The following is a 25,710-nucleotide window of genomic DNA, read 5'->3' on the forward strand; positions in this document are numbered from 1 at the left end:
TCCATCTTATGCTTTGAGAAAGATCCTCAACGATGAGAAGAAGGGCAAACGTTTTAAAGGGGGTAGTGACTGAGAGGGGATGGCCTCAAAAGAGCTAAGGGGTTAGAAGGCCTTATTCTGCATCTTTTTATTCTTGATTGGAAATTCTCAGGTCTTCTCAGACTTCTTAGTGAGAAGCAGCGTGGCTTAGTGGAAAGAGCACTGGCTTGGGAGTCAGAAGGTTGTGGGTTCTAATTCCAGCTCTGCCACTTGTCTGCTGTGTGACCTTGGGCAAGTCACTTAACTTCTCTGTGCCTAAGTTACCTCATCTGTAAAGTGAGCATTAAAAGTGTGAGGCACACGTGGTACAACCTGATTAGCCTATATCTACCCCAGCTCTTAGAACAGTGCTTGGCACATAGTAAGTGCTTAACAAATACCATAATTATTATTATTCTTATTCTCAGACATTTGGTGTGAGTGAGACAGAATCCTGTTCAAAAAGCAGCTCGGGGACTCACCCTCGTTGGCCCCTAGAGTTTTCCCTACTCATAGGAGGGAATATTGCTGGGGAAAGAATTTATCTGAGAGCCCCCACTCCTGAATAGGTCCTACTAAGCTCCATTAAATAACCTTAAGTCTAAATTCACCTGCCCTACTCTCTCAAAATTTAAATGATTTATGGGAAAGTTCAAGTTTGGATTATGTCTGTGGAGGAGAGAAGGAGATTAGAGAATGGAGTCCTTAAAAATTGGCCGATGCCCAAATTAGATTCATTAGAAGAAAATGACTGGTGCACATTATTCTGGCTGTGAAAAACCAAAGACAACAGAAAGCTCCCAAACAACAAAAAAAATTAGCAGTCGCATATTTGAACTCTTCAGTGATAACAGCAACCATTCAAAACAGAAAGTAGCACTTGCATCATAAACAGGCTAGAGAACCAACATCGCCTTCTAGACTGTAAGCTCATCGTGGCCTGGGAACGTATCTAGCAACTCTGTTATATTGTACTCTTCCAAGTACTTAGCACAGTGCTCTGCACACAGTAAGAGCTTAATCAATACAACTCTTTGATCGCAGAATGCAGTGAAGAAAACTGAAAAGAAATGGCTCACATAAATAGATGTAGCTATACCTTCATTTTTGAGAAGTATTCCGTACTCGGAATAAAGGTTTTGAAATAGTCATCGAACCTAACCAATCAATCACATCTTCCGGACACGACCCAAAGCATTAACAAGTGCCCCACTTTCCTATTCCATCACCCAGTCTTGTGTCCCATATTCTTGTCTTTTCCACATTCCTTTTTCTTCCTTTTTCCTTCTTTCCACCCTTTATCTAGCTTCTCTTTCTTCTCCCTTTCCTATTCCTTTCTTCTCCATTCATCAGATCCTTTCCCCCTTAACTGCTCTTTTCTTTCTTTCCTGTTTAATCATCAACAATACAAACGACCCAACAGTCACTTTTTTTTTAATGGTATTTGTTAAGTGCTTATTATGTGTCAGGCAATGTACTAAAAGCTGGAGTAGATATAAGCTAATCGGGTTGGACACAATCATTGACCCATTTTACAGCTGGGTAACTGAGGCACACAGAAGTGTGCTATGCTATAGATGCCTATCTACCTGTTTGGTTGTCTGTCTCCCTCCTTCTAGACTGTGAGCCCACTGTTGGGTAGGGACTGTCTCTATTGCTGAACTGTACTTTCCAAGCGCTTAATACAGTGCTCTTCACACAGTAAGCGCTCAATAAATACGATTGAACGAATGAATGAAAGTTGTGACATGCCCAAATTCACACAGCAGACAAGTGGCGGAGCTGGATTTAGAACCTAGGTCCTTCCTAAGGAACACTGAGTCCCTAACCTGAAAATTCAGCATGAGAGACTTGAAACATTTTAGTGGGTGTATAGTCTTCAACCTTGTAAAACCAAGTCCAGCTGAGAAAACCACGTAGCCTCAGAAGTAGACCTGACAGATTCACAGTGGGAGCTCCAAAAACGGTACTTGTGCCACCTTTTCAAAAGATTTTCCAATTGTTCAACTGTACCTTGATTATACGTCCCATTTTTATCAGTTAGACACAGAAGACTTCACAGAAGAGCAGATATAAAATTCAAGCTTCCAAGATTTTACCCATTTCTAAATAAAAACAAAACCTAGAAAACTGTGGTGTCAAAAACAACCATCTATGATTATGCAATTACCCAAGAATTATTCAATTCCGATCAACTTACTAAATAATCAAAATATATTCCCCAGTAAGTAATTCTGAAACTCCAGGGTCAGATTTGGAAAGTTTCAATTACTCTGAATTATGCAATGTTTATAAATATTAAGCAAAAGAATGCTTAGCATTCACAGAAGAGAGGATTTTTTGTTTTGTTTTATATCATTATTAAACGAGAGGGATTCTTTATGAAAATGTGTACTTGTTCAAGTGCCTGAAGGCACATACTCATATCAAAAGAGGCTAAATGAAAATCAGGAAATAGCAATAACAATAATTTTAACATATTCTGACTTCTTTCCCTTCCTTTTTTGGTGAGTGTTGATCAAAACCTCTATCTATGGGGGTTTTCTTTAGAGCTGACAAATTCATAGAAGTAGGAATGGATGGGCATTTTGGTGACGTGGGTGATAACATTACAGGCCTACATAGAACTGAGGTAGACCCACACAACTAAAGCTGTAGAGTATTTTTACCACTGTTATCATCATCACCACTGTCATTTATTAAGCTCTCACAGTGTGCAGAGAACTGTACTAAGCACTTGGATCTGTATAATACAACAGTTAGACCCGTTCCCTGGCCACAGCAAGCTTACAGTCAAGAGGGGGAGATAGACATTCATATACATGCATAATTTATAATATATATCGATATACATGTAAATGCTTTGGGTTTGAGGACGACGTGGAGATCAAATACCCAAAGGTCACAGATCCAAGTGCAAAGATGACCCAGAAGGGAGAGGGAGCCAGGAAAAAGAGGGCTTAATCTACTGATGGGACTTAATAGTGGTTAACTACTATTCCCATTAGATTTAATCAGAGGACTACTCTTTTGTTTCAACTATCAAGAACTATAAGGCCTGGAACTCAGCTTTCAAGATTAATTCCGGAGAATGAGATGTAACAAGATAATGTTAAGAGCAACAAGAAAGGGAGACCAGCTGAAAATCGGGCCAGTTGACAAAGGCATCTTGCTTTTCAGCACTGCAGAATTAAATTGTCTGACCATGTTTCTAGTAATATTGCTTATTTGCACTTGTTCAGCCCTAACAATGATTCAGCCCTAACAATGTGTTTGGTGCTGCCCAGAGCTGCTTCTCTAGACTGAAAGCTTGTTATGGGCAGTGAACCTATCTGCTAATTCTGTTGTCCTGTTCTCTCCCAAGCTTGTAGTTTAGTGCTCAGTACATAGTAAGCACTCAGTAAATACCACTGATTGCCCAGGATGCAAAAATCCTGTTTCTCACATAGAGGTTAGTAATCTGGCTCAGACAAATCACATTCTCACTCAGAAAGTACTGAAGAGACAATAAAGTGACACATTTTGAAAGTGAAGAAACTTTTCCCCCATCGCCTCTGTCTGAAACTGGGAGCTCAAACATAAATAACTCTTGCTCACAGCCCATTATGTAACTCTTTTCATTCTGTCTCCATCTCAGTTGTCACCTCACCTAGGCCATCCATTAGTATGAAATTCTATTCAAGATCTAATCTCGATTTTTACAGCCTTTAGTAGACTAAGATCTTGAATCTCAGAAAATCCATTTTCAACCTACCCTTTTTTTATGATATTTGTTAAGTGCTTACTATGTGCTGGAGTATATACAAGCTAATTAGATTGGACACAGTACATGTCCCACATTGGGATCACAGCATTAATCTCCACTTTCCAGATTAGGGAACTGAACAGAGAAGTTCAGTGACTTGCCCAAGGCCAAGTGGCAGAGTTGAGATTAGAACCCAGGTCCTTCTGACTCCCAGGCCCATGCTCTATCCACTAGACCACACGTTCTCCTAAGTATATCCTTGCATATACCTTTCATATGTATGTCCTTTGATTAGTTTACATATCAAATGATAACATTTTCATTTCCCAGATTTCACCTGGACAGACAGATCAGAAAGAATAAAATTTGTTCAGAAGGACCCAGATTTAGTACAGTGCTCTGCACACAGTAAGCGCTCAATAAATACGATTGAATGAATGGCTCTCGAGCATCTCTTGGATCCAGATCAGTGCTAGCTCAGGCCAATTCACAGTTGAAGAAATTAAGGAGAAAGGACCTTCTCCTAACAACCAGGCACAAACAATGATGCCTCCCCCTCTTGGACAGTGAAGCAGCATGGCCTAGTGGAAAGATCATGGACCCGGGAGCCACAGGATGTGGGTTCTAATCTCATCTGTGTGGCTTATCTGTGTAACCTTGGGCAAGTCACTTAATTTCTCTATGACTGTTAATTTACCTATAAAATGAGGATTAAAATGGGAAGCCCCATGTGGAATATGAACTGTTTTCAACCTGATTATCACATGGATTGTGTCCAACCTGATTATCTTGTATCTACCCCAGCACTTAGTACAGTACCTGTCGCTTAGTAAACGCTTAACAAAATATAATTAAAAACAAATCAAACAACATCATAAAAAAACTGAGCTTCACATGGGACAGGGAATGTGTCTCCTCTGATCATCTCATATCTACCCCAGCACTTAGAACAGTGTTTGACACATAGTAAGCATTTAAATACCATAATCATCATCATCCACTTGGAGGAAAATACTAAATGGCATCTCCCAGGGACCAATTTTGGGGCCAGTTTAAAAAAAATTGATCAAATGCACCCAAAACCTAGGGCTGGTTCATTGGAATATCTTTTTCAGTTGAACAACTCGAAAAGATGCACCCCAAATCTAAAGATGATGAAGTAGTATTGTTAGCAAGTTTGGAAGACTAGAAAAAACTTCAAAAGTGCCAGGACAATCAGATAAAGTGTACTAAAAATTGGAGTTGAATTCAATATGGAAAAGTACAAGTCACTAAGACAAAGCAAAGTAAGGAAGTACCAAAGGGGTACAATAATAAAGACCTTAGAGTTCTAGTTGTAAACAAGCTAGAAACGAATAGGACATCAAGATAAGTAATTTCAACACCTAACGTGGTAGTATGAGGTGTTAATAAGAGTGTGGTGGCAAAGGTTGAAAACTGCTGATTTGAACATGGGAATGGGAGTCTGAGGATGTGGGTTCTAAACCTAGCTCTTCCACTTTTCTGTTGTGTGACCTTAGGCAAGTCATTTAATTTACCTGTGCCTCAGTTTCCTCCTCTGTAAAATGGGGGTTAAATCCTGTATCCTCTTTTTAATAATAATAATAATAATAATAATGTTGGTATTTGTTAAGCGCTTACTATGTGCCGAGCACTGTTCTAAGCGCTGGGGTAGACATAGGGGAATCAGGTTGTCCCACGTGGGGCTCACAGTCTTAATCCCCATTTTACAGATGAGGGAACTGAGGCACAGAGAAGTTAAGTGACTTGCCCACAGTCACACAGCCGACAAGTGGCAGAGCTGGGATTCGAACTCATGAGCCCTGACTCCAAAGCCCGTGCTCTTTCCACTGAGCCACGCTGACTGGGATCCCCATCTGGGACAGCGACTATGTCCAGTCTGATTATATTGTATGTACCCCAGCTCTTAGGACAGTGCTTGACACAAAGTAAATGCTTAACAAGTACCACTACAATAACTATAATACTTATTTTTAAAAGAACAATCCTTCCAGTGTAGTCTTCGGTGGAGGATGGCATGAAGTTTTTTCTACCTAACATCAGAATAGATGTTAGGTAGATTCCAGAAAAAATTATAAGGATTAAAAATGGGCCCTTTGAGGAAAAAAAAAAACTAAAGGAATTGATTTTTTTTAGCCTGTAGAATCAATGACTTAGGGATGATTTACTAACTCTCCATGTGCTTAAAGGATATTTACTAAAAAAACCCAAAACTCTGTCTAGTTGTTCCCATATGTCCAGAAAGGAGCAAACAAGAGAAAATGAGATAACACTAAATCTGGGTGATTTCAAGAGGTCTTGACTAACAGGATGGTAAAGCACTGGAATAAACTGCTAGTATTGTGCTTGGAGCCCCATTCCTACAGAAATTACAAACAGAAAAGCAACATCTAGTTGACCTGGATGGTTAGTCATTCACTGAACCTAATCATCAATCATGGTCCTTCTAACACAATGTCTTTGTTGATGTCTTTGTTTGGTCTTTGATTAAACCAAATTTGAGTCAGTCTAACATTCTACTCAACCAGGGACACTACTAACAATTAAGCCTTTTTTCTCTTGTTTGGCATTGTTCTGACTCACAAAGCCCACTAGGTAAATTTAAAAGAATGTTAGAGTACTACTGTAATAGAAGAATAAATATCTACAATCTCTAAGTGTCTGAAGAAGGGTTTTTTAGCTTTCTGGCTTAGAATTTCCCAGATTCTAATTCATCCTTGACATCGTGCTTTGCCTGAATGAGTTGCAACATTTTGCCCACATCTCTCAGTGAGACAATAATAATCCTGCTGACCCAAAAGAGAAACAATTCTGGATTTAAGATGAAATCTCCATATATGATGGTTCCAGACTCTGTACGAAGCACTGGAGTAGATACAAGTTAATCAGGTTACATACTGTCTCTGTCCCGCATAAGGCTCACAATTTCAATCCCCATTTAACAGATAGGGAATTGAGGCACAGAGCAGTTAGGTGACTTGCCCAAGGTCACAAAGCAGGTACATAGCAGAGCCAGGATTAGAATCTAGGTCCTTCTGACTCACAGACCCATGCTTTCTCCATTAAGCCATGCTGCTTCTTAATCTTGGAGCAGTATGGAATATAATTGAAAACCGACAACCTGCACACACTAAAAAGTAGGTGTTAACTCAGTGCTAATTCTACTCTCAAGGATGATTTTCATCTTAAAAACACTGGTGTATTACAATGGAAGACTAAATTATATGATTGTCAGCAACTCTTGCTGTAGTGGACATAAATGTGACCTCCATTACAGATGCTAATGTTTGTTCTCACACATGTAACATTTGCTTTTGTTTCAGGTGGCTGGTCCACTGTAGAGGAGATTGTATAATCAATCAGTGATGTTTATTTAGCTCTTTCTGTGTTCAGAGCACTGTTCTAGGCACTTGGGAGAGTACAATGCAACAGAATTTGCAGACACATTCCCTGACCACAAGGAGTTTGTAGTCTGGAAGGAGAGACAGATATCATCATAAACAAATAAATTGTGGATATATACAGAAGTGCTGTGGAGCTGAGGGTGGGATAAATATCAACTGTTTAAAAGGTACAAATCCAGAGCACAGGTGACATAGACGTCGAAAAAGAGTAGGGGGAAAGAGGGATTAATTGGAGAAGGTCTCTTAGAGGAAGATGTGAGTTTAATAAGGCTTTGAAGGTGGAGAGAGTGGTGGGCTGTCATATATGAAGTCGGAGGGAATTCCAGGTCAGAGGAAGGATGTGGGAAGGAGATCAGTGGTGAGATGGATGAGATAGAGGTAGACAGAGCAAGCAGGTGCTAGAGGAGTGACGTGTATGAGCTGGGCTGTAGTAGGAAATCAGGAGGTAAGGTAGGAGGGGGAGAGCTGACTGAATGCTTTATAGTTTTTGGTAAGGAGTTTCCATTTGATAGAGAGGTGGATTGGACAACCACTAGAGAATGGGGAGAAGTTAACTGAACATTTTTTTTAGAAAAATGATCTGGGCAGCGGAGTGAAGTATGGATTGGAATGGGGAGAGTCATAAAGGCAGGGAGTTCAGCCAGGAGGATGATGTAGTAGTCAAGATGAAATATCATAAGGGCTTGGATCAACAGAGTAGCAGTTTGGATGGAGAAGAAAGGGTGGATTTTAGCAATGTGGTGAAGATAGAACCAACAGGGTTTAGTGACAGAATATGTAATGTTCCTTCACTATTTGGGAACAGGAATCTTCCTTTAAGATTTCTCCAATCAGAGGATTAATTAATCCATCTCTCAGTTATTTTTTTCCAACAATTTTTCAAGATTTTAATTCAAAATGCAGGACTGGGCATGAAGCTTTCACTGAAATGTACAGAGACAAAATTTACAAGGATCACTTTGTCCACCTTTATGGTATACTCGAGCATTTGTCTCAGGAAACATGTTGAAAATAAAGTAGGTTGTAAAAGTATTTATCCAGACTCCGAAAGAAACACAATGTACTGAGTCATTGGGAAAATACAACGGAAGCATTAGACATGTCCCCTGTGCACAAGGACTTTACACTTGAACAGGAGTGACAGACATAAAAATATTTATGATCTGGATGATCAGAATAAATATACTAACAGTACAATTGATAAAACATATACATAACTGTCGAGGGAGGGTAAAAAATTAAAACTATTTAAGTGCTAGAGGTGGCTGATAGGTTGAAGAAACTTAGGCTTTGCTAGTTAATTAGGAAATGATTTTTGGAGAAGATGATTTAAGAGGGATCTTAAGATGGAAAGAGCTCTGGTCTGTCAGGTTAAGTGGGCCTATAAATGTCAAAAATAACAGAGGTAAACTACGAATCAGGTGATGATCAATTTGGAATTCTGGACTACCTGCTAAGGTCATTTCTTGTGACAACCTTTACACTGTTTTCATCTACATTATTTTCTGCCAATCATCTAGCCAGCGGGAGCTAGCAAGATAATGATGACTGCATTACAGAGTAGTACAAATGCCAGGGTCTGTTACTGCTTTATTCCAGTAGTGTTCAAAGCTATAAATCACCTAATTTTCAGTGAAGGATTTGAAAGAGAAATTTATTATCTGTTGGTAGTGAAATGGAAGCTGTTGCAACCAGACAGACTTCAACAGTTTTAAACAGTCTATCTCTGTGTTGGAGGCCTGAATACAAATTGCTTTTAGCAGTATTTTACTTGGGAATATTTGAAAGCAATGTCAATTCTAATTTGGTACTTTTTGGTTTCTAGGTCTGAATTTGCTGGTGAGAAAGTTTTCTCTAAGGACATTTACAGGATTCCTTGGGACCTGTAGAGTTTATGAGAAAATTAGTTGTAAATACTTGTTCCAAATATTTGCTGTTTTACACAAAGTATATATTCATAGTAAAATATAAACAATTTCCATTCATGAAAAAACTACATGTTAACAGAATAAATTAAACTAGATGAAAATTCCAGTACAGTATGAGAATAGCTCTTGGTATAATAGCCTTGGCTATGAGGTTTCAAAGACTACAATCTAGGAAGACAAAATATACAGAATTATCCTCCTTGTCCCTTAAAGAGTAACCATCTCTTCCATTCTCTTTCCTGGCAATCCATCTCATTTTCCTCCTGCTTCTTTTTCTTTTCTCCCAACCTACATTACTCTTCCTCCTTCCCCACAACTGACCCACTTTAGACCCTGGAGGTGGATGGTCTGCCTAAAGTGCCCAGAAGGAGGTATGCAATGTCAGATTAAACTCTTCACCCAGGCTTATAAGTATGTCTTACTTAATATTTCTTCTGGTATCGGCAACAGAATGCACTTGAATAAAGGCTGGGGAAATAGCGTGGCCTAGTGCGTGGGGCACGGGCCTGGGAGTAAGAAGGCCCTGGGGTCTAATCCCAGCTCCACCACTAATCTTCTGAGTGACTTTGGGCAAGACACTTCACTTCTTGTCTGCTATGTAACGTTGGGCAAGTCACTTCACTTCTCTAGGCCTCAGTTACCTCATCTGTAAAATGGTGGTTAAGAGAGTGAGACCTATGTGGGATAGGGACTGTGTCCAATTCGATTAGCTTGTATCAACCTCAGTGCTTAGTACAGGGCCTGGCACATAGTAAATGTTTAATAAATGCCAAAAAAAAAAGAATAAAGGCTTAACCTACATAAATGAACACGGGTATCTCTAACTTAATATGTCCAACACCAAACTACACTTCTTCCCTCCTAAATTTATTCCTCCTAACCTTCCCGTTCTAAATCAATCAGAGCACCATCCTCCTTGACCTGGAATCCTTCAACCACAGTGACAGGCTGGATTTCAATCAACCAATCAATTGCATTTATTGAGCAATCACTATAGGCAGAAACTCTACTAAACCCTTGGAAGAGTACAATACAACAAAGTTGGTAGACATGTTCCCTGCCCACAAGGAGCTTAAAGTCTAAAGTGAGAGAGAGACAGTAACATACATAAATAAATTATGGATATGTACATAAGTGCTGTGGAGCTGAGGCTGGGGTGAATAAAGAGTGCAAATCCAACAGAAGGGAGTGGGAGAAGAGGAAATGAGAGCTTAGTCAGAGAAGGCCTCTTGAAGGAGATGAGCTTTTAATAAAGCTTTAAAAGTGGGGAAAGTGAATGTCATCAGACATGAAGGGGGCGGGAGTTCCAGGCCAGAGGCAGGACGTGAGCAAGTGTTGGTGACGAGTTAGATGAAATAGAGGTACAGTGAAAGGGCTGGCATTTCAGAGTGCGGGCTAGGTTGTAGTAGAAAATCAGAGAGGTAAGATAAGAAGAGGCAAGATGACTGTGTGCTTAAAGCTAATGGTAGGGAGTTTCTGTTTGAAGCAGAGGTCGCTGAGCAACCATTGGAGTTTATTGAGGAGCGGGGAAATTTGGACTGAATCATTTTATAGAGAAGAGATCCAGGCAGCAGAGAGATGTATGGACTAAAGTGGGGAGAGGCAGGAGGGTCAGCAAGGGAGCCAATGCAGTAATAATAATAAGAATGATAATAATGTTTGGCATTTGTTAAGCACTTACTATGTGCCAAGCACTGTTCTAAGCGCTAGGGTAGATACAGGGTAATCAGGTTGTCCCATGTGAGGCTCACAGTCTTAATCCCCATTTTACAGATGAGGTAACTGAGGCACCGAGAAGTTAAGTGACTTGCCCAAAGTCACACAGCTGACAGGTGGTGGAGCCGGGATTAGAACCCATGACCTCTGACTCCTAAACCCTTGCTCTTTCCACTGAGCCACACGGCAGTAATTAAGGCAGGACAGAACCAACGGCTTGGATTTTTTTAAATGTTTTCTGTTAAACGCTTACTACGTGCCCAGCACGGTATTAAGTGCTGAGGTAGATACATGATAATCAGGTGGGACATAGCCCATGACCCACATGAGGTTCACATGGATGACTGGTAGCAGTTCAGATGGAGAGGAAAGGGTGGATTGTGAAGGGTGAGCTGTCATGACTTGGTAACAGATTGAATATGTGTATGGAATGATTTCTTCCTGTCTTTCACCTCTCCTATATTTGATCTACTTCCAGATCCAGACCATTTTTCTTTTATAGCATCTCCTAGATAGTGCCATTTCCCCTCCACTCAAACAGCAGCCACTTTAATTCAAGCTCTGGTCGTCATTGGGACTAGATTATAGTATCGTGCTAAAGGCAGGGAACGTGCATCCTAATTCTCTTGTATTGTACTCTCCCAAGCCCTTAGTACAGTGCTCTGCATAAAATAGGCACTCATTAAATACCATCGATTGATATCAGCTGTCAGTGGTCTCCCTGCCACACACCCTTCCCCTTCTACAGGGTGCTGCAAAGATCTTCTTCCTGAAGTTGTCCTCAGCAAACATTTCTCCCTACATCCCACTATCTCCCTGTATTCCTCTGCACAAAGCAAAAACTCCTTCCAATTGGCTTCAAGGCTTTCTACCAGCTCACCCCATAGAGAAGCCACATGGCCTGGTGACAAGAGCACGGACTTGCAAGTCAGAGATCGTGGGTTCTAAACCTGACTCCGCCACTTATCTGCTGTGAGACCTTGGGCATGTCACTTAACTTCTCTGTGTCTCAGTTATCTCATCTGTAAAATGGGGATTAAGACTGTGAGTCACATGTGGGACAGGGACTGAGTTCAACCCGATTACCTTTTATCTATCCCAGCACTTAGAACAGTGCTTGAAATACAGTAAGTGCTTAACAAATACCATTATTATTAACTGCCTCTTCACCTGCTATTCTTCAATCCACTCCCTTCATTCCTCCACAGATAACCTTTAACTACATCCTACTCTTGGCTCTCCCATCTACACTCACTTCACTCACACTGTTCTCCCTCCCCTACTAAATCCAGCACATCACTGTCCTTCCACAATCTCACATCCTCCAACAAGCCTTGTCCAATTCATTCCCAGCATCCCAAGACTGTGAACCAGTCAGCCAAATCTAGCTCAAATTATGGTAGTCATTTCCATCGATCTTCATCTACCTTTCTTGAATAATTGGTTGGAAGGAAAGAACAATAATATCCATTCCCACAGGGCAAAAAAAATTGCTCTCCTTCTAGGAGAACTACAAAATCTACAGTAGGTCGGTATCTCTCACAATCCACAATATTGTGGAATAGAAGATTTCTCTCAGAGGTGTATTGTAAGGACTCAGTTTTAACAAGGCGTTCATTTACACTGATGAAAGATCTATCCAGCTCAATGGGGTATTTGGAGTTATCTTCAAAATAATATCCAAAATAAGTCAGTACCATATACGAAGGGGTCAGTAACATAAATGAAGAGGAAGAAGGCAGGATACCATTACATTCCTTTTCAGAAAAACCCAAAAATATCCTGTTAAATTTTGGTGGTTAAATCTGGATACCTAACTTGCTATATTATTTCTCCACTAGAATTAGACATAAACTATCCCATTTCTTTTCATTCCTCACTTTAAGCACTAGATGCAGATTACAGCAATTCAAGAAAAAACAACGCTGAAATAAACTGCCTTTTCATAGCACTTTCAGGTGCTAAATTTAAGACAGACCTGGTAGGCATACATACAATATTCGTTTGGAGATTGATTTTTTTCTCCCACGCCAAAAAGCACCATGGCTGGGTTTTCAACAGATTTAAGGAGGTTGGCAAGGGGGAAAATATATTTTCTCTCCTTAGGTACATAGAGTGAAGCATGTTAGAACATGCCTTTGAAGAACACACAAATGTGAAGAGACATAGTGACTTTTGGGAGCAGGACAACAGGAACCCTAATGGAAATTCTGTACACAGCCCTTGTGACCCTGACTCTCTGAAGCACGAAATCTTCTCAGTCCACGTTAATGAGAGATATTGGGAAGGAGCAGAAAATGCAGTTGCTCAGACTGCTACTGCCCAGGGAACTAACTTGAAGCATGTATTTGCCTTTCAGACCAAGGAAAAATAAAATATTTTCCTCTTTTAGGTGAAAATAGACCAATAGCGATGTTAAAGTCAACATTACATTTCTTCAGCACTTTCTGCTAAGTGTAAAGCCATGTACTGAGTGCCTCAAGTTATATTGATTTTTCTGGTCTTAAAGGAAGCTGCTTTCCTTTTACTTTCTAAGCAAAGCTCGAACTTCTCTTAGCAAACACCAATTCATCAAGTATCTCTAAAAATGCCCAGCTGAACTAAAGGACTAGAAACATTCCTTGATTCTTCCCCAAAATGCTCATTTCAATAAAAACAATACACATTCTAATTTCAGTGATTCACTGCACTATTTCAAAAATCCAAATCTTTAAACTATTAATTTGGAATAATTTATCATTTTGTTTACTTTACCATGATTCCTTGGCCCCATTAATATAAGAAAAATATCTTACAGAAATAATTGGAAGAGAATGATCATTTGTATCTCATAATGGACAGTTCTTTCAGGACATTTATAAAATGAAAGATAAATAAGGAAATCAATAGTCTTCTAGCTAGTTGTTTTAGTCACTTTATATGTAATCGCATTTTAGTTTTACCATGTCCAAGGGAAAGGGGGGAAAAGCAATCCTCACTCTATCAGCCAAGTCTTTAGCATTGCTGCAACTCTTTTTGAGAGAAAATACATATTCCCCCATTCTTGTGTCTTGGTATCAGTATTTTTTAACATGAATATTTGATTTCAAATGACTCTTGCCCACGTGCTTGAAAATAAATGACTAAAGTCACCAAGCACATCCATCCTCTGACAGTACGACTATTACAAATAACTTTTTTAATCAGATAGATGCCCTGCTGGGGTACAGGGCTACAGAAAAGCAAAATTCTGCTGCCAAGGCATATTTCCCAATATATCTATTCTCCCAAATCCCTCAAACTAAACATACACACCTCCACCTTACACTGCTCTGAAGAGAAAGTCTGTGGGATAAGATTTTGCTCCTGGTAATTAACCAATTCCCCTCTCAGGGTCGCTCCTGGAGAGTTTCCAGTACTCCAGCAGTCATGACTACAGGAGAAAGAGTCATGCAGAGGCCTCTCTATTCCATTGCTAGCTTAGGCAGTGCCTAGCAAGTGGAAGGCAATCTGCTACAGGTCAAAACTCACCCGTGCTGGGCAGCAGCGGCATGGGAGAGAGACGGGGGCAGAGAATCGTTTACTGTGTGGAAGGAGGCACTGGTAAACCACTTCCATATTTTTACCAAGAAAACTTCATGGATACACTACCAGAACGACTGCAGATGCAAGTGGGGCGTTCTGGGAGAGATGTGTCTATGGCATCGCTATGGGTCGGACATGACTCGATAGCATAAGATAATGACAATTAACCCATTAATCACTAGTATTTATACAATGTCTTCTTTGTGCAGAGTGCTGTATTAAGCACTTCAGAGAATATAAAAGAATGAGTAAAAATGATTCATGTCCTCAAAGAGTTACAATCTAGTGGGGGAAAGGGACTACTCTTTGATGAGAAGCAGCATGGCCTAATGGAAAGATCACAGACCTGGGAATCAAAGGTCCTAATTCTAATTCTGGCTCCCTGATTTGGCTGCTGGGTGACCTTGGGTAATCTGTAAAATGAGGATTAAGACTGTCCCCATGTGGGACATGGATTGTGTCCAACATGATTAACTTGTATCTACCCCAGCATTCAGTACAGTGCCTGCCACACAGTAAACACTTAAATACCCCATTTTTTAAAAAAGTATACTCCCAAGAATAAGAATCAGGCAAACTTCTGTTGAAATATTTTTGTAATTAGTTGTAAATCCCTGCTCAATTTCAAGCCTAGATGTTAAAGGAGTAAATTAAGTAGTCGAGATATTCATCTTACACGGGATCTGACTGTAATTGTAGGAACTCATCTAGACTGAGAGCCCGTTGTTGGGTAGGGATTGTCTCTGTTTGTTGCTGAATTGTACTTTCCAAGAGCTTAATACAGTGCTCTGCACACAGTAAGTGCTCAATAAATACGACTGAATGAATGAACTCATCTTATGATCAGCATGCAAGATATACTATGACACCATTCCAATTCAAATATAATTAAAAGTTCAAATACAGATGAGATAGATGATATCATAATTAAGTTCAAAAATGATAAAAAATAACCTGATGTAGGACATTCAATGAGCCATGAATGAGCTTTCTCAGTCTCTTGTTTACATAAAGAACTGTAAACTCACAGTTTTCTCAAAGAAACATTTATTCAGCAACATTGAGTTGACAGTATTAGAGAGAAGTGATGGAGGGGGGAATCCACACAGCTAAAATCCAACCAAGGAAATGATTATTAAGAACATACTATATTACAGGCAAGACCAATTTGAAAGGGCATTAAAAACCTGCACTTTTGTAATAGTAAATAGGCAATTCAAAAAAAAATATTAAAAAGTAATGCTATTTATGGACTAATGAGGAAAATATATTGTTTTTCAAAGAAGTTTACAATGTTATCAAATTGAATTACTTAAAAAAATTCCAAGTAGCTTTCTTTTATAATGATAATAATGGTATTTGTTAAATGCTTACTATGTGCCAGGCACTGCTCTAAGTACTAGGGTAAATACAAGGTAATCAGGTTGTCCCACGTGGGGCTCACAGTCTTAATCCCCATTTTACGATGAGGTAACTGAGGCACAGAGTTCAGTGGCTTGCCCAAGGTCACACAGCAGACAAGTGGCAGAGCCGGGATTAGAACCTGGGTCCTCAATCACTGGTATTTATTAAGTGTTTGCTATAATAATAATAACGGTATTTGTTAAGAGCTTACTATGTGCCAAGCACTGTTCTAAGCACTGGGGTAGATACAAGGTAATCAGGTTGTCCTACATGGGGCTCATAGTCTTAATCCCCATTTTATAGATAAGGTAACTGAGACGCAGAGAAGTTAAGTGACTTGCCCAAAGTCACACAGCTGATAAATGGTGGAGCCGGGATTACTATGTGCCAAATACTGTACAAAGCACTTGGGGGAATACAACACAACAGAGTTGGCAGACAACTTTCCTGCCCACAATGAGCTTACAGTCTAGAGGAGGAGACAGACATGAATATAAATTATTTATAATATATAATTTAAAGATTTGTACATACGTACTGTGAGACAGAGCATGGGGCAAGTATCAAATGCCCAGAGGTCACAGATCTAAGTGCATAGATGTCGCAGGAGGGGAAAGAGCAATGGAAAAGACAGTTTAATCAGGGAAGGCCTCTTGGAGGAAATGAGACCTTAGTAATGCTTTGAAGGTGGGGAGAGTGGTGGTCTGGAGTATACAAAGGAGGAGGGAGTTCCAGGCTAGGGGGAGGATATGAGAAAGTGGTCAGTGACAAGATAGGATCATGATGCAGTGAGAAAACTGCTGCTAGAGAAGCAGAGTGTGCAGGCTGGGCTGGAGATCAGTAATGTGAGATAAGGTAGGGTGAGCTGATTGAGTTCTCTAAAGACAAAGGTAAGGAGTTTCTGTTTGATGTGGAGGTCACTGGGCAGCCGTTGGAGATTCCTGAGGAATAGGAAGATACGGACTGAACCTTTTTTTCAAAAAATGATCCATACACCAGAGTTAAGTATGGAATGGTGTTGGGACAGACAGAGGGAGGGAGGTTAGCAAGGAGGCAGATGCAGTAATCCTGGTGGGATAGGGTAAGTGCTTGAATCAGCATGGTAGCAGTTTGGATGGAGGGGAAAGGGTGGGTTTTAGCAATGCCGTGAAAATAGAACTGACAGGATTTGATGAGAGGCTGAATATATGGGTGGTATCAGGTGAGTTGAGAACAATGTCAAAGTTATGGGCTTGTGAGACTAGGAAGACAATGAAATTGTCTACAGTGTCTACAGAGAGATCTGGGGAGGACAGGGGTTAGGTGGGAAGATTAGTTCAGATATGAACATGGTTTAGTTTGAGGTATCGATGGGACACCTAGGTGGAGATGTCCTGAAAGCAGGAGGAAATGTGATATTTCAAGGAAAGGGAGAGGTCAGGGCTGGAGAAGTAGATTTAGGAATCACCTCTGTAGAGCTGGTAGTTGAAGCCAAGGGAGTGAATGAATTTTCCAAGGGAGTGGGGGTGCAGATGGAGAAAAGAAGGGGACCTAGATCTGAGCCCTGAGGGACCACCCTCCCCAAATGTCTGTGGGAGGCAAAGGAAGAGACAGAAAACAAAAACTGAGAAGGAGCATCTATAGAGATATAAAGGACAACCAAGAGAGGAGAGTGTCATTTGTGGTAGATTCATGTATGGTACAGAGGATTTACTCTGCGGTTGTCATTCAGAGTTACCACAACCTTTCCTGAAGAGTATCTGGCCTTCAAAAGATGGAACAATTAGCCTCTAGTTGAGGCACAATCTCCAAAACAGTTTTATTTACAAAAAAAAAATCTAGCAACTGGACTGAATTCTAGATCTAATAAACCTGAAAATAACATCCATGGAACAGGCTTGCAAAAACCAGTTATTTTCTGGTTTAAAAAATCTAGAATCAAATCTCTCTCTCTCTCTCTCTCTCTCTCTATATATATATATATATGTATATATATATGCACATGCATGGTCTATGAATGTGCATGTCTTCTAATTATTGATTTATGGTTAACATGTATAATACAGAATCCACTCCTTTGACCAGATGGTCAAAGTACCTGTCATATCCTGGATCAGCTGTAGCCTTAGCCTTCCCACAGACCTCCCTGTCGCCTATTAGAAGCAGCGTGGCTCAGTGGAAAGAGCCCGGGCTTTGGTCATGGATTCGAATTCCAGCTCTGCCACTTGTCAGCTGTGTGGCTGTGGGCAAGTCACTTAACTTCTCTGGGCCTCAGTTACCTCATCTGTAAAATGGGGATTAAGACTGTGAGCCCCACGTGGGACAACCTGATTCCCCTGTGTCTACCCCAGCGCTTAGAAGAGTGCTCTGCACATAGTAAGCGCTTAACAAATACCATAAAAAAACCAAAAACTATTATCTATTATCTCTCCCCTCTCCAGTCAATATTTCAGTCCACTTCAAATGAGTTTTTTAAAACATTATTCTGCTTGTGTCTTCCAAACCTTCAATGGTTACCCATTCCTCTTTGCATAAAAGGGAAACTCCCAACTAACAGTCTGAAGGCCCTCAATCAACTCTCTCAGCACCAGTGAGCCTTGCTCTGATTGCTCCACACAACAGTTTGCCTGCTTCATTCCACTTCAGCCAACCTACACTCTGCATTTTGCTCTTTTTCTTTTGTTTTGGGGTTTTTTTTATGATATACGTTAAGCACTTACTATGTGCCAGGCACCGTCCTGTCTTATGCTGTCGAGTTATTTTTCATTCATTCATTCAGTAGTATTTATTGAGCGCTTACTATGTGCAGAGCACTGTACTAAGCGCTTGGAATGAACAAGTCGGCAACAGATAGAGACAGTCCCTGCCGTTTGACTGGCTTACGCTCTAATCGGGGGAGACGGACAGACGAGAACGATGGCAATAAATAGAGTCGAGGGGAAGAACATCTCGTAAAAACAATGGCAACTAAATAGAATCGAGGCGATGTAGATTTCATTAACAAAATAAATAGGGTAATGAAAATATATACAGTTGAGCAGACAAGTACAGTGCTGAGGGGATGGGAAGGGAGAGGAGGAGGAGCAGAGGGAAATGGGGGGAGAAGAGGGTTAAGGTGCGGAGAGGTGAAGGGGGGGTGGTAGAGGGAGTAGAGGGAGAAGAGGAGCTCAGTCTGGGAAGGCCTCTTGGAGGAGGTGAGTTTTAAGTAGGGTTTTGAAGAGGGGAAGAGAATCAGTTTGGTAGAGGTGAGGAGGGAGGGCGTTCCGGGACCGCGGGAGGACGTGGCCCAGGGGTCGACGGCGGGATAGGCAAGACCGAGGGATGGTGAGGAGGTGGGCGGCGGAGAAGCAGAGCATGCGGGGTGGGCAGTAGAAAGAGAGAAGGGAGGAGAGGTAGAAAGGGGCATTTCCGACCCATAGCGACACCACGGACACATCTCTCCCAGAACGCCCCACTCTCCATCTGCAATCGTTCGGGTAGTGGATCCAGAAAATACAGAAGCGGTTTACCATTGCTTCCTTCTGTGCAGTAAACACAAGTCTCCGCCCTCGACTCTTTCTCATGCAGCTGCTGTCCAGCATGGTTGACTTCTGACTTGTAGCAGATTGCTTTCCACTTGCTAGCCACTGCCCAAGCTAGGATTGAAATGAGTAGGCCTCTGCTTGACGCTCACTCCCATACCCGAGACTGGTAGAGTACTGGAAATTCTCCAGGTGAGACCTGAGAGGAGGAAATCCTGAGGTGGATACAAGCTAATCGGGTTGGACATGGTCCCTGTCCCATATAGGGCTCCAAGTCTTAATCCCCATTTTCCAGATGAGGGAACTGAGGCACAGAGAAGTGAAATATCTTGCCCAAGGTCACAAAGCAGGTAGGTGGCCAGCAGTGTAGCTTAGTGGAAAGAGCAAGGGCTTGGGGGTCAGATGACATGGGTTATAATCTCGGCTTTGCCACTTGTCTGCTGTGTGACCTTGGGCAAGTCACTTAACTTCTCTGTGCTTCAGTTACCTGATCTGTAAAATGGGGATTAAAAGTGTGAGCCCCAAATGGGGACAGACTGATTCCTTTATATCTACCCCAGCTCTTAGAACAGTGCTTGGCACATAGTAAGTGCTTAACAAATACCATAATAATAATTATTATTATTATTATTATTACATTTCCCTTGTATCTGGAACTCTCATCCTCTGCATATCCAGTATTATAGATGGAATGATTTTGTTTGTGTCAAAGATCACATGATAACGTGACTAGGTGGAAAGAGCCCCAGTCAAGAGTCAAAAGACTCAAGGTCTAGTCCTAGTTCTTCCACTGACCTACTGTGCATCTTGGGTGAATCCTTAAACTCTCTGGGACTCAGTTTCCTCATCTGTGAAATGGGAAAAAGATAACACTGCTATTCTCACCAGTTAGATGGTGAACCCTGTGTAGGATTATATCACTATGTAGCTTGGGGCAAGACACATAATATGTGCTTAATAAAGGCCATTGAAAATAAATATTTTATTGGGATGATCATTCTAAACATCTTCTTGAGGAGTCACATTCCTTTACCCACCATAAAGAGAGGCGTAGCTAAAGAGAATGTCCAAAGCAAAATTGTTTTCCTTCAGACTTTATCAGAATATCATTTATGAGGAAGGACATTATGACTGCTTCCTGAAAATATACAGTAATAAGGAATCGTCTCCAAAGTGACATTAGACCGCATTTCCTGCTACAAAACTAACATTACTCTGCTTAAACACATTTCAGATTTTGGCACAGACCATTTACTCTAGCAGTTTCTGATCATGTATTGCTTTGCAATCAGAAAATATCACCTTTATAGTTGAAAGTATATTTACAACTACCATCTCTATACAAATGATTTCAAAATCGACCGCTTCTGTCCTTACCTCTCTCCTTGGTCTCACATTTCCTCCTGCCTTCAGGACATCTCTACTTGGATGTCTATACAACACCTCAAACTTAACATGTCCAAAACAGAACTCCTCATCTTTCCCTCCTCCCCATGACTTTCCCATCAACTGTGGATAACACCATCACCCTCCACATCTCACAAGCCCGTAAACTTTGGCACTAGCCTTGACTAAATCACATTTTCTTCAAGAAGTCGTCCCTAATTAAACTATCATTTTCCCTACCTGCCCTCCCCTCTGCATCACCTATGCACTTAAATCTCTAAAACAAAAAAAATTTGGGTGCTTGCTAAGTGCCAAGCGCTTGTTCTAAGCACTGGGGTAGATCATGTTAAGCAGGTTGGACACAATCCCTGTCCCACATGGGACTCACAGTCTCAATCCCCATTTGGCAGGTGAGGTAACTGAGGCCCAGAGAAGTAAAGTGACTTGCCCAAGGTCACACAGCAGACAAGTGGCCGAGCCGGGATTAGAACCCATGGTCTTCCGATTCCCAGGCCCGGGCTCGATCCACTACACCATACTGCTTCTGTACCCCTTAAGCATTTGATAGTCACCGCACCCTGTGTTCCACAGACTTCTGTGTAGATCTGTAATTTGTTTAAACTTCTGTCTTTCCCTGCAGACTGTAAGTGCCATGTGGATAGCAACCAGGTCTACCTATCCCATTCCATTGCACCCTCCCAAGCAGTTAATACAATATGCAGCACACAGTAAGTGCTCAGTAAACAAAACTGATTGATTGACGCACCTACATTAAGAGTCTACAAATTAATCTACACAATCTATAAAAGGAACAGGTTGTACACTTCTAACCTGTAGTTGTACAAACCGTAGGGGAGCAGTGTGGCATAGTGGACAGAACACAGGCGTGGGAGTCAGAAGGTTCTAATCCTGGCTCCACCACTTGTCTGCTACCTCTGGTCTGGAACACCCTCCCTCCTCAAATCCGCCAAACAATTACTCTCCCCCATTTCAAAGCCTTACTGAAGGCACACCTCCTCCAAGAGGCCTCCCCAGACTAAGCCCCACTTTTCCTCATCTCCCACTCCCTTCTGCGTTGCCCTGACTCACTCCCTTTGCTCTTCCCCCATCTCCCCGCCCCACAGCGTTTATGCATATATCTGTCATTCTATTTATATTGAGGTCTGTTCGTTTGAATCGATGTCTGTCTTTCCCCCTCTAGACTGTGAGCTCATTAGGGGCAGGGACCGTCTCTCCTCATTGTTGTGCTGTACTTTCCCAAGCGCTTAGTACAGTGCTTTCACACAGTAAGCACTCAGTAAATACGACTGAATGAACATTTTGTGTTCTTAGGCAAGTCACTTGATTTCTCTGTGCTGAGGCACAGTTCCCTCATCTGTACAACGAGAATTAAGACTGTGAGCCCTATGTGGGACAGGGACTGTGTCCAACCCGATTATTTTGTATCTACCCCAGAGGTTAGAACAGTGCCTGGCACATAGTAATTGCTTAACAAATACCATAATCATTATTAATTATTACTATTACCTGATGGAGACCAATGTTTGTGTGGCTTTACCACATTTGTTATAATATTAAAATCAAATTTAACCATCACAGAAGATTTCATATTACAAAATGGTAGAAATATATCAGGGTGGGAGTACGGCCTAGTGGGAAGACCTAAGGGCCTGAGAGTTGGGAGACTCCATGTTTTAGTCCCAACTCTGCCACTGACTTGCTGTGTCAACTTGGGCCAATCATTTAAACATCTTTATGGCACATTTTCCCCATCTGTAAAATGGGAGATAAAAAACCTGCTCTCCCTACTTCTTATATTGTGGAAACTAATCAATCAATTGTACTTACTGAGCACTTACTATGTGCAGACCACTGTACTAAGTGTGAAACAGAGCACTGTATTAAGAGTATAACCGAGATGGTAGACATATTCCCTGCCCAGGAGGGAAACTAGAGGGAAAGCCAGGAATTAACATAAATAAATTATGGGTATGTACATAAGTGTTGTGGGGCTGAGGGCAGGCTGAATAACAATTGCGGTTTTTTTAAGTGTTTACTATGAGACAACCACTGTACTAAGCACTCAGGTAGATACAAGATAATTAGGTCCCAGGTGTTGAATTCCTATTTTGCAGATGAGAAAACTGAAGCACAGAGATGTGATTTGTCCAAGATCACACAGCAAAGTTGCAGGGGCAGATTTAGAACCCAAGTCCTCTGACTCCCAGGCTCGTGATCTTTCAACTAGGCCAGGCTGCTTCTCAATAAAGTGTACAAAGCCACATGCAAGGGTGACACAGAAGGGAAAGGGAGTAGAGGAAATGAGGGCTTAGTAAGGGAAGGCCAAGGACCATATCTGATATGTTTATCCTGTGACTACCCTGGGGCTTAGCAGAACGCTAGACACACAATAGTGCTAAATCAACATTATTATCATCACTGTATTATATTGAATTGGTTGCACAGTTCTAAATCCTACACTATCAAGCTCGTTGTGGGCAGGGAATGTGTCTGTCTCCCAAGCGCTTAGTACGGTGCTCGGCACACAGTAAGCGCTCAATAAATATGATTGACTATCACGGATGCATGCTACTGAACAAGCTAGACGGTTTTGACTGTTACTGGAAAAAAATATATGAAACACATCAAGAGCTAAACAACGGCATCTTGACTGCATCGCTTTTTGTCTATAGATGCTAAAGGAGCTATAGATTGCTGCAACTGTGTGTGCATGTTGGACAGACCTTCCAATCATTCATTCCAAACAGTTACTCCAGTTATACAGGGAAGATTGTAACAGAAAGTGCCCAGAATGCTTAAACAAGTTAAGTCGCCAGGTGAAGCCACACGTTCCAAGTTGTGGCTAACACAACAGTCTACTATTCCCCTCCTGTTTTTGCCGCTAGTGCCAATAAAAACATGGAAAGGGACCTTCTTTACTTCTTTCTGTCCTCAAAAAAGTCATCAGAAGGACAGTTTTTTGTGAGATTTAATCAATAATATTCTTAAAGGCTCTTCATCAACCACGTATTCACTATACTCACTGGAAACATACTGGAGGCTTTCAAGGGTTCCATCTGAGAAGAGGTAAACTCCAGGAATTTAGTCTGCAAGAGGCTGAAAGTTTCCAGAGCCAAAAAGAGGGTTTATTGGTGGCACGTGACTTACTGGAGCTGCCCCTTGGCTTCCAGTTTTGTTTTTTTTTTTTAACTTCAATCTCTCAGCCTCCCAAATTCAACATTACATCAAGCTCTTTTAGACCTGGCATTATTAAAATAATGCTACGGTACATGCATTTCAAACAAAAGCATCAAGCCTAGTGGAAAGAGCACAGGTCTGAGAGTCAGGGGACCTGGGTTCTAATCCTGGTTCTGCCAATTGCCTGCTGCATGATCTTGGGCAAGTCCCCTAACTTCTCTGTGCCTCAGTTCTTTCAACTGTAAAGTGAAGATTGAATACCTGTTCTCCCTCCTACTTAAGTCTGTGAGCCTCCATGCAGGCCAGGAACTGTCTGACCTTATTTAGTTGTACCTACCCCAGAGATGACCCTCTCAGGGTCGCACCTGGAGAGTTTCCAGTACACTACCAGTCTCGACTACAGGAGGGAGAGTCAAGCAGAAGCCTACCCAATTCCATTCCTAGCTTGGACAGTGGCTAGTGAGTGGAAGGCAATCTGCTACAGGTCAAAAGTCATCTGTGCTTGAAGCAGCAACACGGTAGAGTCGAGGGCAGAGACTCGTTTACCGCGTGAAGGAGGCAAACCACTTCCATATTTTTATAAAGAAAACTCTTTGGATCCACTATCAGAACGATTGCAGATGGAGGTGGGGCATTTTGGGAGAGATGTATCCATGGTGTTAGACACGACTCGACAGCATAAGACAGCAACAACCCCAGTGCTGAGAACAGTGTTTGACACAGTGCAAGCGCTTAAGAGGTACTCTAAAACAATTTTAAAGATCACGAAGGTTTTCAGAGAACTTTTCTACCAAGTCTGTTATATTGTCTTCTCTCAAGTGCTTAGTACAGTGGTCAGCACACAGTAAGTCCTCAATAAATACAACTGATTGACTGGTTGATTGATTGACTGATGGAAGAAGTGAGGGTCTCACACAAAAATGACAAACACATCGAGTCTGGGCAAACAGCACCTACTGGTATTGAGGTCACATAACCACAAAATGCACACTGGAATCCTGGTCATTGGGGGGAACTGGGCCAGAGAGTGTGGGTGGTTCAGCCCAATCCATCACAATTCCACAGAGGATTACGGTCATTTGGAACTATGACTGGTTTTTCTGGCAAAGTCCTTCAAAAAGACCAGATAATGATAATGATAATAATGGTATTTCTTAAGCTCTTACTATGTGCCAAGTACTGTTCTAAGCACTGGGGATAGATACAGGGTAATCAGGTTGTCCCACATGGGGCTCACACTTTTAACCCCCATTTTATAGATGAGGTAACTGAGGCACAGAGAGGTTAAGTGACTTGCCCAAGGTCACACAGCAGACAAGTGGCAGAGCCAGGATTAGAACCCAGGCCCTTCTGATTCCCAAGCCCACACTTATTCCACTAAGCCAAGATGCTTCTTCATTCTCTGGCTGCCTCACCCACTAAGTGGTTTAAACTACATTTGTCACCAGTTTAAGGACAAGGGGGCAGAGCCAGAAAAGAGGACTGGGAGATATTCCACATCCCACCCCTCCTGCAGCAGCCATTTTTCCCCCTCCACTGACCTCAGCCACCCGGGAGCCTCTCATTAATTCTATTCATTCATTCAATCATATTTATTGAGTGCTTACTATGTGCAGAGCATTTTACTAAGCGCTTAGAAGAGTACAATATAACAATAAATGGACATATTCCCTGCCCACTGTGAGTTTACAGTCTCTCTGGGTGCCAGAGGAGTGCCTGCCAAATTAATTTGGGGTTATGGAGGAGAATAGACCAGGAGGTCACGACCCTTACTGAGGAGCTGGAACGGAGCCACCTTGCTTTCTTTCCTCTATTTTTTTAAATTG

The 25,710-nt window shown here is 41.5% G+C and overlaps 1 protein-coding gene and 1 non-coding gene across 2 annotated transcripts in view; one reads left to right on the forward strand and one right to left on the reverse strand.

Annotated features, from left to right (window-relative positions):
• SLC2A13 (solute carrier family 2 member 13) overlaps positions 1-25,710 on the reverse strand; it is a 426,989-nt gene that overhangs the window by 293,651 nt on the left and 107,628 nt on the right. The window lies entirely within an intron of this gene.
• On the forward strand, positions 24,232-24,370 carry LOC114809584. The gene has a single exon (XR_003757359.1). It is a non-coding gene; the product is annotated as a small nucleolar RNA SNORA7 (small nucleolar RNA).

This window comes from Ornithorhynchus anatinus, chromosome 2, assembly GCF_004115215.2.
Source record: "Ornithorhynchus anatinus isolate Pmale09 chromosome 2, mOrnAna1.pri.v4, whole genome shotgun sequence".
NCBI classification, from domain to species: domain Eukaryota; kingdom Metazoa; phylum Chordata; class Mammalia; order Monotremata; family Ornithorhynchidae; genus Ornithorhynchus; species Ornithorhynchus anatinus.